Source organism: Mobula birostris, chromosome 11 (assembly GCF_030028105.1).
Source record: "Mobula birostris isolate sMobBir1 chromosome 11, sMobBir1.hap1, whole genome shotgun sequence".
Lineage (NCBI taxonomy): Eukaryota > Metazoa > Chordata > Chondrichthyes > Myliobatiformes > Myliobatidae > Mobula > Mobula birostris.
In genome coordinates, this window is record NC_092380.1 from 104356631 (window position 1) to 104368747 (window position 12117).

The 12117-nt window shown below is 41.1% G+C and overlaps 1 protein-coding gene across 3 annotated transcripts in view; it reads right to left on the reverse strand.

Moving 5' to 3' along the window:
* Window positions 1-12117, reverse strand: part of LOC140205282 (SH3 and multiple ankyrin repeat domains protein 2-like) — a 1215789-nt gene that overhangs the window by 1003525 nt on the left and 200147 nt on the right. The window contains exon 1 of one of the 3 annotated variants that reach the window (XM_072272779.1): window positions 311-330. The exons of the other annotated variants lie outside the window; for them this stretch is intronic. The gene's annotated coding sequence lies outside the window, so the exon portion shown is untranslated. Of the gene's footprint in view, window positions 1-310; window positions 331-12117 lie in introns of those variants that run through there. 3 annotated transcript variants of the gene reach the window in all.

The window sequence follows — 12117 nt, forward strand, 5'->3', positions numbered from 1 at the left end:
CTCTCATCTCCCCTCTAACGCTGTGCCTCCAGGTTACTGTTGACCAGCTACCAGCCTGTTTTTCTTCAAATTCTGGCTTTCAACCTCTTCCAACTTCAATGGGGTCCTGAATTCTGACTCTGAGTGTACCAAAACGTTAACGAGAGAAATCAGTGTTCACGGTGACAAATCAATGCTTACAGGAATTAACCCCTTCTCAGTTTACAGTCAAGTGAAATCAACCAACAGGAACAGGCTTGATACATTTCTAAAACAAAATGGAAAAAATATCTGTCATTCTCTGGAATGAGCACTGTGACATCTCACTTACCCTAAGCCAAGAAATATCAAAATTCCAAACAGCAAGGAGAAGCTTCTTCTCTTGAGGTTTTGTACCTGTTTTCAGGTGTTTTCTAAGTTCTTGGAATATTGTTTCACAAGTAAGTACCTGCCCATAATATCACGTAAGCAGGTAACAACATGAGGGGGTGTAAGATCATTGAAAAAAAAACATGTATATTATGGTTGGAGAAGGAGTTTGTTGACACTGTTGCTAAGGAAACCAAACCCAAAAAAACAACCCATGATAAAAAAGTGAACTCATCCCCTTGTCAAGGTAAAGGACTTTTCACCCAGCTAGTGGTTAGTGTTTGGATTACACAGACAGGTTAGCAATCTTATAGAGTTACTTACAGAGTTCAAAAGGGAGCTGAGCCAGGGTGGAAGAAGTTGGGAACACCAGTGCCACTGAGTGGAAAATTCTACAAAAGATAGTGGATTTGGCCCAGTACATCAGGGGGAAAACCCTCCCAACCACTGAGCAGATCTACATGAAACACTGACATACAAACGTTTGTAGAAAAGCAGCATTCTTCATCAAAGACCCTCACCACCCTGGCCATACTCTTTTCTCACTGCTGCATCAGGTAGAAGGTGCAAGTCATAGAGTCGTAGAGAAGGACAGCACAGAAACAGGCCTTTTGGCCTGTTTGGTCCATGCTGAAACCATTTAAACTACCTACTCCCATTGATCTGCACAGGGACCACAGCCCTCCATATCCCAACTATCCACATACCTACCCAAACTTCTCTTAAACATTGAAATCGAGCTTGCATGCGCCATTTGTGCTGGCAGCTCATTCCACACTCTCACAGCCCTCTAGGTGAAGAAGTTTCTCCTCATGTTCCCCTTAAACTTCTCACCTTTCACCCTTAACCCATGACCTCTGGTTGTAGTCCCACCCAATCTCAGTGGGAAAAGCCTGCTTGCAATTACCGTATCTATACCCCTCATAAATTTGAATACCTCTATCAAATCTCTTTTCAACCTTCATTCTAAGCAACGAGGTCCTAACCTATTCAATCTTTCCTTATAACTCAGGTCCTCCAGACCTGACAACACCTTTAAAAATTTACTTTGCACTCTTTCAACCTCATTTGCAGCTTACCTATAGGAAGGTGACCAAAACTGCACACAATTCTCCAAATTAGGCCTCACCAACATCTTATCTTGCTATTTCATGCTCTTTTATTTATTGTTATTTATTTATATTTGCATTTGCAGAGTTTGTAGATCATTGACCCTGTTTACAGTTACTGTTCTATAGATTTGCTAAGTATGCCCGCAAGAAAAAGAATCTCAGAGTTGTATGTGGTGTCATGTATGTACTCCGATAATAAATCTTACTTTGACCTTTGAAATTGTGGGAGTTTGAGGAGATTTGGTGTGGCACTAAAGACTTAGCAAATTTCTGCAGGTGTACTGTGGAGAGAGTTCTATCTGGTTGTATCTGGAGGGGGCCACTGCACAGGATCGGAAAAAGCTGCAGGAATTTGTAAGCTCAGCCAGCTCCATCATGGGCTCTAGCTTCCCCAGCATCCAGGATATCTTCAAAAGACGATGCCTCAAAAAGGATCCCCACAACTCTGGACATACCCTTTTCTCATTACTACCACCAGAGAGGAGGTACAGGAGACTGACGAAACACACTCAACATTTTAGGAACAGGCTTCTTCCCCTCCACCATCAGGTTTATGAACAGACAGTGAACCAACCCATGAACAGTACTTCACTATTTTTGTTCTCGTTTTCCACTTCTTATTTAACTTAATCTAAATTTCTTCTGTAACTTACAGCATTTTTATGTATTGCACTGTACAGCTGCTGCCAAACAACAAATGTTATGATATATGTCAGTGACATTAAACCTGACTGAGATTCTGGTTCTGACTGGTGGGAGCAGGGTAACCGTATGTAGAGTGGCAATGGACTTGGCAGGTCACCGTTACCTCCTGCTGTGTTGTAACCGTTCTGTACTTTCCTGAAGTGTGATCATGGGATAGTGTTATCACTGTTGGTTCTACCACAGCACAGCCTGAGGCATGTTGAATGGTGCCGGCTACAGCCATGCCAATTCATCAACTCTTCACATTAAGAAGATGGACGATGTTGCCAGGAAGCGAGGACTGGAAAAAGTACCGGTAAGGTCCAAGACATTGATAAAGTAGAGGAAGGAGGAATGCATGGGTTCCTTCCAACTTCGACATCAACTTTTTCTCCCCTGGTTCAGTTCCATCCCAATTCTATGTCTGATCCTTCCCCAACTTTCATAGATTTCAATTTCCTGATCCCAACCAGCCCATCATTACCATGGACATACATCTACTTCTCCATCTCACATCAGGATGGTCTGAGGGCTCTCTTCCTCCAGCAATCCCCCTTCACCAACACCGCTGTATGCCTGACTGAATTTGGTCTCATTTTGGACAACTTCTCCATTAACTCTTCTCCATGTCAAGTATGTAACTGTGGATGCTGTAATACAATCAATTTTTTAAAAATTTATTAAGATGCTGCATGGAATGGGAACTTCTGGCCCTTCAAGCCGTGCTGCCCAGCAATCCCCTGATTTAATCCTAACACAATCACAGGACAATTAACCTACCAACTGGTTTATCTTTGGACTGTGGGAGGAAACCAGAGAACCTGGAGGAAATGCACACAGTCACGGGTTGAATGTACATAGTCCTTACAGGCAGGAATTGAACCCTGGGCCATTGGAACTGTAAAGCTTTGTGCTAACCACTATGCTACCGTACAGCTACCAATGTGTAGCTGTAGATGTTAAGGTATGGACTTCATTCAGGCAAACTCTTGCTGTTGGACTCCTCCCAGTCTATCCTTTTTATCTTCCACAAGAGATTCTGCAGGTTTTAGAAATCCAGAACAGAAATCCAGAACAACAGACCAAATGCTGGTGGAAGTGAGCAGATCAGACAGCAATCTTGGACGGAGAATAAGTAGTTGACTGTTTGGGCCAAGTCCCTTCATCAGGACGCTGAAGATCGTGATGAAGCGCCTTCAACCTGAAAGGTCAACTGTTTATTCCCCTCCACAAACACTGTTGAGTTCCTCCAGCATTTTGTGTTTTTCTAATCTTTCCTCCCTCATGTACTTTGTATCTCCCCTTAAAAGCTAAAAATCCAAATACTCCCTGCGACAGTGAGATTAACACCCACATACTAATCATATTTGGAGCAATAGTTTTACCCTTGATTTCCTCACTGCTTTTGTTAATAATTTTCCTATATTTCGTGGATGTCTATGAAGAGTAAGGATTTCAGGTTGTATACTGTATACATTCCCTGATATTAAATTGAACTATTGAACTATTTAAACAACATAGTGGAAACACCTTGCTACCATCCACCCTAGTAAATCTCTTCAGAGGCTCTAATTCTAAGAACCTCTATTAGATCATCCCTCACTTTCCCCTTTCTATAGAAATAAGCCGCAATCTGTGCAGTATTTCCCAAGAATTGATCCTTGCTTCTCAGCCATCGAATTTTTCTTTGAGATATGCCAGTGCAAAATGAAGCTGTGAGTTACAATTTGAACAGTGGAATTCTGCAGAAACCGTGGTTAAACAGTACAGAAAGAAAGTCAATTTAGCTGTCAAGCCTGTCAGAGTTCGTTAATCCAGTGTTTAAGAGGCAAACTATGCTTTTTAGAGTGATCATCGTTGCTTCAGTAAAACGACTTAACAATATTATATCAGTAGACATATCTTTGTCTGCTAGGCAGTCAAATTAGAGTTCAAAACACATTTATTATCAAAGTAGAATGGAAACAGTGAAAGTTTGATAAAATAATAGCGTTAGAACAGTTGAATGTCACAGCATAGAAACATGTCATAGAGTCTTGCTGCCATGGAAACAGGCCCTTTAGCTCATCAAGTGAACACCAACTATCAAACACCCATTCACACCAATTTCATTTTATTCTCCCCACATTCCCATCAATTCTCTCCAGATCTCTCAGCTACAGGCCAAGGGCCATTCACAGTTCATGCCTTTGTGATGCAGGAAGAAAGTAAAGAGGACCCATGTGGCCACAGGGAGAACGTGCAAAGTCTGCACAGACAGTACCTGAGATCAGAACTGAACCCGGGTCGCTGGAGCTATGAGGCAGCAGCCTTACAGGTTGTGTTTTTATCCTAGTGTTCTTCCCAATTGTAGATAGAAGCATTGAATAATACAATCTTACCTATATATAAAAGCTTGCCCCAAAATATTCTAAACATCTGAGATTGTCCCTAAGAAGTATGTTCACCACTGTGATCCAAGAACTGTAACATCTGATTTGCAAATAGCAAGATCCCACTGAATAATAATGACCAGGTCATCTATTATGATGAAAATAAATTCACCTCAATTTGACTACTGATTTTATTTACTTAAGAATCTACCATTTCTCTATTGAGAGCTACCCCAGTTTTAATCCCCGTTCACCAATGAAACCTCTCTTTGAAGGTAGTGTGAACACTATCATAATTACCGAAACATGGCTTTTAAAGAGGGGAAAACAAGGCAATATACTGTCTCCAATTACAGGGTTTCCAAGGAGGCTAAAGAAGAAAGTGGCATGCTACTTTCTCAGAGACAACCACACTGTGAGAAAATGGACGAATGCCCAGAAATGGAAAAGTCTACAGAAAGTGGTGGACCCAACCTAGTCCAACACAGTCAAAGACCTTCCCACCATCGGGCACATTTACAAGGAGTCCTACCATGAGAAAGAAGCATCCACCATCATGGACCACCACCATCCAGCCATTCTTTCTTCTCGCTACTACCATCAGGCAAGAACTATAGGAGAATTGGGTCTCACACCACCAGCTTCAGGAACAGTTATTACCCTTCAACCATTATGCTCCTGAACTGGCATTGATAATTTCACTTACTGCAACTCTGAATTGATTTCGCAACCAATGGACTTACTTTCATGGACTATATAGCTTATGTCTCAGTATTAGTAATTTATTTTTTACAAATTGCACATTGGTTGTCAGTCCTTGGTTATGTGTAGTTTTTCATAAATTCTATTATATTTCTTTATTTTCCTGAAAATGCCTGCAAGGAAATGAATCTCAGGATAGTATATGGTGACATATACATACTTTTATAATAAATTTACTTTCACTTTGACTTGACTTGAAATATCAGAAGGATCACTACATCAGGCATTAAGAGCTAAACCTTAAGAAAAAAACAGAGACATGTGCCTAACAGTAAACCAAAAACTCCATTTTGAGGGAGATTTAGAAGCAAACCTGTAGACAATGCTCAGATCAGGGCAGTTGAAGGAGGCAGGGGTCAGCTGGGATAAAGTGAATCTCTGGAGGAGTATTAGGGATGCAGAAGTGTACTAGAGAAAAAAAAACTAATCAGTAAGTTTCAGAACCTGACCTCAATAACTCCTTGTGCAATTGGATCCTCAATTTCCTCTCTTGCAGATGCCAGTCAGTTTGGATTGGCAACAGCATCTCCTACACAATCTCCATCAGTACAGGTGCACCACAAGACTGTACACTTAGTCCCCTGCTCTACCTGCTTTACACTCATGACTGTGGCTAAGTACCACTCCAATGCCATATTTAAGTTTGCTTTTGATACTACTGTCACAGGTGGAATCAAAGGAGGTGATGACTCAGCATACAGTGTATAGGAGGGAGATTGAAAATCTGGTTGAGTGATGCCACAACAACAACCTCTTACTCAATGAGAGCAAACACAAGGAGCTGATTATTGGCTTCAGGAGGAGGAAAACGGAGGTTCATAAGCCATTCTTCACCAAGGGATCAGAGGTGGAGAGAATCAGCAACTTTAAATTCCTCGGTGTTATCATCTTAGAGGACCTGTTCTGGGCCAGCACATAAGTGCAATTGTGAAGAAAGTACGGCAGCACCTCTACTTCCTTAGAAGCTTGCGAAGATTCAGCATGACATCTAAAACTTTGACAAACTTCTATGGATGTGTGGTGGAGAGTATGTTGACTGGCTGATTCACAGTCTGGTATGGAAACACCAATGCCCTTGAATGGAAAATCCTACAAAAAGTAGTGGACACGGCCCAGTCCATCAGAGGTGAAGTCCTCCACACCATTGAGCACAGCTACATAAAACTTTGTTTCAGGAAAGCAATATCCATTACCAGGGACCCCTTCCACATAGGTCATGCTTTCTTCTTGCTGCTATCATTGGGAAGAAGACACAGGAGCCTCAAGACTTACAACTCCAGATTCAGGAATAGTTATTACTCCTCAACCATCAGGCTCTTGAACCAAAGGAAATAATTCCACTCAACTTCAATTGCCCCATCATTGAAATGTTCCCATAACCTACAGACTCACTTTTGAGGACTCTTCATCTCATGTTCTCAAGATTTATTGCTTATTTATTTATTATTATTATTATAAAAACACTTTTTTTTCAGCTGAAGCTGGTATAACCTCAGGTACAGGCATAGGCAAGCATACTCACTCTGAATTGCTAGGAACTTTCGGACTATTCTTGTAGTGTATAGTATAGTGGCTTTCTGAAGATTTATATAGATATCGCTGTGTAGCCCTAATTGTGTAATGTTATTGTGTAGTGCCTTTGGGATGACACCAGTTGTAGATATTACTTTTGGGACAAAGTATACCCTGTTCGTGTTCCATATTCTTTCAATTTCAATTCAGCATATTCCTGGTGTTTTTCAGTTATTGATTTCTGTAAGTTTTGTGCGTTTGGAATGGCTATATCTATTAAGTAAGCTGTTCTTGCTTGTTCATCCTGTACTGCTATATCCGGACGGTTATTGTGGATTGTCCTATCTGTAACAGCTGATCAGTCATAAGATAATTTGTGGTATTCTGACTCCAAAACTGATCAAGCTTGTATTTATAGTAAGATATAATTTTGTATTTTAAAGCAAGATTTTGGTGAATAATGTTTTCCACTTGATTGTTTGCCACTGGAGCAATAGCATTTGGAGTTTAGCTCCTGATAGAGTCACCCATGGTGGTAAGGTCAAGGGCAAAGAGCAATTCAGATCAAGACCCAAACGGTAGTGCTGGTGGAAGATGATGGTGGAGGAAGGAAGCAGCGGTGAAAGATCCCCTGTCGTTCTGCATTCCACGCCACCGGACTCTGACACTGATCTGTCAAGGACGGTGTGGTGGCTGCCTGTGCATCAGACATCCCACATTAAACAAAGACATGCACAGGCGTTTTCCATACTAACATCCCAGATTAAGTTCCGTATTGATCAGCAAAAGGCGAAGGGGGCAGGGTTGTAAGGTATGGAAGCCCCTCACCAGAATATTGTGGATTGGTGTCTACAGCCACGTGAAGACCTATGAATAGACAACCCCTTAGAAGAACATCATACTCAACTCACCTATCACACTACATGACTATAGGCTACCTTCCCATCACAACCTCACTGATGGTTAGTATAGCATGAAGTGTTGCCTCTCAGTCTATATTCTGTCATTTCTTTATTTAAAACCTCTCCAGTTAATAAAAAAGCAATTTCTCAGTGAGACTACATTATGTATGGTTCCCAAAGTCACAATGAGTCTTAGTACCCTGACTGTGAGAGTCAATGGAGAGATTTATGTCACAATGTGCATAAGTGTCAGGAATGAATGGCATTTTTTGCTCATGCGGTATCAACAGCAATTTTAAATGACAGAACCATTTATACCAGTCAAAGCAATTCTATCACTCTGTGAAATCAAAGAGGTTCAGTGATGGTTTCATAGCCTGTGTGAATTTACAGCCAGGATGCTACATTGAAATTCAATATGCAGTTTATATGGATCATTGCCACGTTTCTTCATTGAAGAATCAACAATTAATGTGTCATCAAAGTTCCGTGATAGTGCTGTCACACATGACACAAAAGGGAGGTGGTTACAAGTCTCCCAATGGAGCGTAAAATTTTTCACCTGTGTTTAACATATTTTCACTTAGATTCAAAAAGTCATAGAACACTACAACACAGAAACAGCCCCTTTGGCCCATCTGGTCCATGTTGAACTATTATTCTGCCTAGTCCCATCGACCTGCATCTGGGCCATAGTACTCTAAGCCCCTCTCATCCACGTATATATCTAAATTTGTGTTGTGTTCAAATTGAACCTGCATCCACTACTTCCACTGGCAGCTCGTTCTATACTCTCACCAACCTCTGAGTAAAGTTCTCCCTCATGTTCCCCTTAAACATTTCACCTTTCACCCTTAACCCATGACCTCTAGTTCTACTTTCACTCAACCTCAGTAGTTCTGTTTATCCTATCTATACCCCTCATAATTTTGTATACCTCTATCAAATCTCCCCTCATTCTCCTACGCTGTAAGGAATAAAGTCCTTATCTATTCAACCTTTCCCTATAACTCATGTCAAGTCCTGGCAACATCTTTGTAAATTTTCTCTGCACTCTTTCAAACTTATTGATATCTGTCATTGCCTTTTGACAGGTTAAATGGAGGTCATCTCAGCTGAACATAAGAGACTCCACAATGTCATCCACACAAAGACTAGGAACATATCTCCAGAACTAGCGAATATTTACTCACAGTCGTTAGCAGAATCAGAATCCGGTTTATCTTCGCTGACACACGTCATGAAATTTATTGCTTTGTGGCAGCAATAGAGATTAAAGACTAAAGAATTGTTTTATTTGACACGTACATCAAAACAATCAAAGCATACAATGAAATGCATCGTTTGCACCAACGACCAATGCAGACCGTAAGTGTTGCCACGTTTCTGGTGCCAACGTACTGTAGCATGCCCACAACTTACTAACCCTAACCAGGCATCTTTTGGAATGTGGGAGGAAACCAGAACACCCGGAGGAAACTCCCACAGTCATGGGGAGAACAGACAAACAGTGGCAGGAACTGAATCCTGATCACTGTTGCTGTAAAGCAATACACTACCATGCTGCCCCACAAGGTACAGTGCAAGACATGAAAAATTACTGTTACAAATTAATAAACAGACAAACAAATAAATCAATGGATGAATAGGTAGGTAGGTAGAGCAAAGAGGAGTAGTGAGGTAGTGTTCATGATCTGTTCAGAAATCTGATGGCGGAACTGTTCCTAAAAGATTGAGTGATGATCTAACTGCAGTTATTTTGCATCTTGCTGTGTACAAAATAACAGCCAAGCCTCCCACATTACAACACTCATTTACAAAAAAAAAAACAGATTTGGCTACAAAGTGATTTGGAACATCCTGAGGTTTTCAAAGGCTTCAGATGCAGTTTTCATGGCTTTAATTTGCATTTCTACTAACAGTAATTTTGCACTGTAGATATTTCCACTTCTCTAAAATTAATGCAATGGGAATTCCTGAATTATATCTGCACAAAGCACTGTCCCTCTGTATAGTTATGTGTATCTTAGATATTTTGCTGCTGATATTGAAGGAAGTAGTGAAGATGAATCCAGCCATTACTCTCCTCTGCCTTCTCTACTGCTAAGACTAACTTATTTCCTCTTTACCATTTCTAGTGAGAGGTCTCAGTCCTGGAACATTCACTGAATTTCTTTCCATAGATGTCGTTTGAGCAGCTGAACTTCTTTATTTAACAATTTCTGGTTTTTATTTCATAATACGACAGTATCAACACCAGATAAACAAAATTTCCAAATCATCTCAAAATGACCAGCCTGTCCTATCAGCTATCTTCTCACCTTCTGGCTGGTTTCTATCACCTTGGCAATTCAGGGTGTCATAGTAGTGTAGTGGTTAGCACGATGCTATAGCAGCTCAAAGTTCAGTTCATATTCCAGCATCCTCTGTAAGAAGTTTGTACGCGCTTCCCGTGAGCACGCGGGTCTCCAATTTCCTCTCACAGTTCAAAGACGTTCCAGTTAATAGGTTAATTGGTCGTTGTAAATTGCTCTGTGATTCTGTGATTTATTCCTTGGAACTTAGAAGGTTGAGGGGAGATTTGATAGAGGTATTCAAAATTATGAAGGGTACAGATTGGGTAAATGCAAGCAGGTTTTTTCCACTCAGGTTGGGTGGGACTACAACCAGAGTCATGGGTCAATGGTGAAAGGTGAAAAGTTTAAGGGGAACATGAGGGGAAACTTCTTCACTCAGAGGGTCGTGAGAGTGTGGGACAAACTGCCAACGCAAGTGGTAGATGCGAGCTCAATTTCAATGTCTAAGCAAAGTTTGGATAGGAACATAGTTGGTAGGAGCATGGAGGCTGTAGTCCGGGTGCAGGTCAATGGGATTAGGCAGCTTAAATGGTTCAGCATGGACTAAAAGGGCCAACAGGCCTCTTTGTGTGCTGTACTTTTCTATGGGTACTCTATGAAGCTACGGTTAAGTGAGTGGGTTGCTGAGGAATGTGGCTCATTGGGCCGAAAAATCCTGTCACGCATAGCATCTCTAAATAAATAAATAAATAAACTCAGAACAGAATTCCTAAGGTATTGATATTGTATATTTCATCTTTTTTAATGCTGTTTCATGAAACAAGAGAGACAAGGGTGGTGAAGAGCAGGGAAGAATGGTGGTAATCCATACATTCTTTGGGTGGGATGGCAGATATCCAGCATCGTAGAGATGAAGTCTGTTCTCAAGTTGCAGAAGACCAGAAGAAGCTGGCCCTCCTAAAGAACTCAAATGCAGGTCGTCCCTGCATAACAAAGAGGTTCATTTTTATTTGCAAATGTTCCATAAGTCGATTTTGTCCAGAAGTTGGAAAATACACAAAAATCATTCAATATGGTAACAGTACCTTTACAGTTTTGAATTGAATGGCATCAAAAGCAGAATTAGACCATTGAGTCTGCTCTGCCATTCCATCATGGCTGATTTATTGTCCCTCTCAACCTCATTCACCTGCCTTCACCCCATAATCTTTTATACCCTGACTATTCAAAAACGAATCAACATCTGCTTTAGATCTACCTAAAGATATGGCCTCCACAGCTATCTGTGGCAATGAATTCTATCAATTTACTACGCACTGCCTAAAGAAATTCCTCCTCATCTCTGTACTAAAGGGGCATATATCTATTCTGAAGCTATGGCCTCTGATCCTAGACCACACCCTCCCCACCCACTATAGGAAATACCTTCTCCACATCCACTCTTTGTTTCTAGTTAAGGTAAGAACTTCTTTTTAACTCAGGAATTCAATTACAAATTCTGGGTATCCAAATCAGTCAGGAAGTTATAGTAAATGAAAATTCAACAAAAAACAACTACAGATGCTAGAAATCTAAACTAAAGGAAAATCCTAACCCTGGAAAGCCTGCAGATGCTGGAAATCCAAAGCAACACACATAAAATGGTGGAGGAACTCAGCAGGTCAGGCAGCATCTATGTAAAAGAATGAACAGTCAACATTTTGAGCCAAAACACTTCTTCTGGACTGAGAAGGAAGGAGGAAAATGTCAGAAGAGAAAGGTCGGGGGGAGGAGAAAGAGACTAGCTGGAAGGTGATAGGTGAAGCCAGGTGGGTGGGAAGGTCAGCTGGAGAAGAAAGAACCTGTTAGAAGAGGAGAGTGAACCATAGGAAAAAGGGAAGGCGGAGGGGACCCAGGGGGAAGATCCTTGTTGGATTGTAATTGGCACATGAAACCAGCAGTACTGTATGAAAGCTTCCTTTCTGCCTCTCCAGCTTTGATCAGTTTACCCAATAGCTTAGAACCCTCCATCCCCAATGATGATATACCCCTTTTTTCAGGTTGGTGATTTACCCAGGTGAGCTGATCACTTGTCCAGTATCTGTGGAAACACAGATGCAGTCAATATTTCAGGTTGAGACCCCCTGCA